Below are 3207 nucleotides of genomic sequence, written 5' to 3' on the forward strand. Positions count from 1 at the left end.
GCCGGTGGGAAGGCCACCTCGCCAATGGAGCCGTCCCCCAGGCAGGTGAGGGGGGAGTCCAGGGAGGGGCCTGAGGTGAGGCGGGGCGCGGGGCGGTGCTCGGGAGTGGGGGCGGGGCGAGAAGTAAGGGGGCAAAGTTGGAAGGGAGCAGGGACGCGGGGGCGGACACAGGCGTAGGGGGCCTGGGGGCAAATGGGCGGGGCTGGGGGGGTGAGCCGGGCCGGGGCGGGGGCCGCCAGGGGGGTCCGGGCGTGAGGCGGGGAGGCGGGGCGGGGGCGGGGGCGGAGGCGGAGGCCGGGAGGCGGGGAGGGGAAGTGGGTGGGGCGCCACCGGGAAGGGGGCGGACCCGAGGAGGCTTGGGGCCCGAGCGGCGGCGGCGGGACAGGCGCGTGGCCGGGTGCAGCGCGATGAGCGGGGCCGGAGCCGCTCCGGGGGCGGCGGACGCGGTCCGGGGGCTGCGGGTGGACGGACTGCCCCCGCTGCCCAAGAGCCTGAGCGGGCTGCTGCACTCGGCGTCGGGCGGCGGCGCGTCGGGGGGCTGGCGACACCTGGAGCGTCTGTACGCGCAGAAGTCGCGCATCCAGGACGAGCTGAGCCGCGGGGGCGCGGGCGGCGGCGGGGCCCGGGCCGCGGGGCTGCCCGCCAAGCCTCCCAACCTGGACGCCGCGTTGGCCCTGCTCCGCAAGGAGATGGTAAGGGGGGCTCCGCGGGTCGGGGCGAGGGGGGGTGGTCCCCGTCCGGGCTCGCCGTCCCGGGAAAGTTCGCCGGGACCCGCGCTCTGCTCCGGAAGTCCGCGCGCCCACCCGCCCCTTTCTGGCTCTTTTGCTCCTGGAGCCGGCGCCGAGTGAGGGACCCTGTCCTCTCTGCCCACGGTGCAACCCTCACCCGGGGAGGGTCCCCACTCAAAAGGCAGTTTTCGGAGCCCGGGCGCCCCAGGTCCGGCCCCAGCTGGCTCGGAAACGGGAGGCGCGTTGTGGGGTTCGCTCGTGGCCTCTGGGCGGACGCGGCGCGCCGCGGTCACCCCTCTCCCGAGTGAAACAGACCTCCGGGGTCAGGGAAGGGCTTTCACTTCGGCTGCGGGGTGAAGGGCTGTGTGCGACTGTGTTTTGCTGCCTGGGAGAGGACAGTTTTTTCCGCGCGAGTGTAGACAGCAGATTGGAACAGCCCTCGCCCCCCTCCCCCGCGCCCCAGGCGGCGCGTGCAGAATCCGATTACTTCGGGATGGCTCCAGCCTCGGATGGCTCCAGCCTCAGATGGCTGTGAAGGCGAGCGCTCGGCCCATCCCCTCTCAGCGTGGTGGAACCGAATCCCCCAACCCGCTTCCCTGTCTGGGTGAAGCCCGTGTGGGTTCTTCGGGTCGTGTCGGGGCGCCAGACAATGGGGCTTAGCTTTTTTCAGTCCTTTGGAAGTACATTTGGTGATGTGGACCGGGACACAGGATTTCAGGTGACGCCAAAACAGGGCAAGGGCTGGGATTTAGGTGACCTCGAGCCTTTCTCCAGCTTTCTTCAACAGGCTTAGGCCAGGCCAGCGGAGAACAAACTTCCCTCCTTTCTAACTTCCCGCTGGGCCCTGATCACCTACCCCTGGCCGCCGGGCTTTCATCTTGGAATCGGCCCCTTCCTTTCACTTAGTGCAGGTTCTTATCCTCTTTTAAGTACAGGTAGAAACTTTATTAAGGAAATCTAATACATGAAAGCTGCTTTTTTCCTAAGACTCAATTTGCCAAAAAACTTATCACAGAAATCCTTTGTAGATGCATCTAGTACGTTAAGATACTGTTTAGAAACAACTTATGCCTTTCTTTTTTTCTTTCTTCTTTTTTTTTTTTTTTTTTCAGGAGCATATCCATTCTGAAAAGTGAGACTTAATTAAATCTGGAAAAGCAGCCTTGTTTTTTAATCAGTTAGATATTGTCTTCCCACTCTGGCTGGCACTGAAATTGTGATTTCCAGTTCTCTCTGAATAGATTTTCTAAGCTTCTTACAGAATGACTCAAATTCCAAGACAACCATTTTTGATTTATTAATAAACATTAATTGAAACCAGCATTGCACAGCTAGTGAGCTGCATTTTAAGTAGATAAATCTACACCTAGGATGTTTACAGTCGGGATTTAGATGTGGCACAAATATGGGGGTGAAATGGGAGTACTCATCCTGGGTTAAGTTCGACACTGGAACAGACAGGAAAACCTCAGGGCCACTCCTTTTCTGAAGCTCTGGTTCATAAACACACTCTAGTGGCTTGGGAGTCGATGTGCTATTCCCAGAAGTATTTTTCCAGGTCCCTCCTGGTGCAGCTGGAGAACAGCCACAACCTTATAATTATGCCTTGGACCAGAGCTCTGAGTATTTGAAATGCAAGGAAAAATAAACTGCTATCTTTGGTCAGTCTGATATTTAGCTGAGATAAAGATAAGAAAGATATGGCTACAGGCCTTGACAAGTTCTTTCACAGAATGCCCCAAGGTCTTTAAAAGTACTCTAGGTGTTTGGGCTTTTTTTTTTTTTTTTTTTTTTTTGAATGTTTATTTATTTTTGAGAGAGAGAGAGAGAGAGGACCGTGTGAGCGGGGAAGGGGCAGAGTGAAAGGAGGACACAGAATCCGAAGCAGGCTTCATGCTCCCAGCTGTCAGCACAGAGCCCGACGCGGGGCTCGAACCCATGAACTGTGAGATCATGACCTGAGCTGAAGGCTGAAGCTTAACCAGCTGAGCCACCCAGGTGCCCCTCTGGGTGTTTGGGCTTTAAGGATTTACTAGCCTGGGGCAGTGGGGTCCAAGTAGTAACTTAAACGGAGTTCATTCCTGAATTATCTGGAATAATTTGCGTTGATCTATTCCATTGGAAGGCCCCGAGGTCAAATCTGTGTCGAGGGATGTACTACTAGAAGTCCTGGCAGAATGTGATTAATCCCTTTTTGAAAAAGTCCTGTCTGTGCAGTCACAGATTCATGTGATTAATCCTTTCTTTTTTTTTTTTTTTTTTTTTTGAAAGTCCTGGCAAGCCAGCGGTGGTGGTGTCGCAAGGCCTCTCTGATAATCAACAAGGGAATCGCCCAGATTGTACCTTAAAGAGGGAGCGGGCACTGGGAAGGTGGGTTCCAGAGAGCCTCAATAGCGTGGGAAGGGTTGAAGTGGAAGACTGGCACAGAATCGGACTTTGAAGAATTAATTTGATAGCAGGGTGCAGAGGAGCAGGAAGT

General features: G+C 56.7%; 1 pseudogene; it reads left to right on the forward strand.

Moving 5' to 3' along the window:
* Positions 1–373: 373 nt before the first annotated feature.
* LOC147575812 (protein FAM89A pseudogene) lies at positions 374–1589 on the forward strand (annotated as a pseudogene).
* Positions 1590–3207: the final 1618 nt, after the last annotated feature.

Source organism: Puma concolor, chromosome D2 (genome assembly GCF_028749965.1).
Source record: "Puma concolor isolate L17-30 chromosome D2, mPumCon1.1.hap2, whole genome shotgun sequence".
Lineage (NCBI taxonomy): Eukaryota > Metazoa > Chordata > Mammalia > Carnivora > Felidae > Puma > Puma concolor.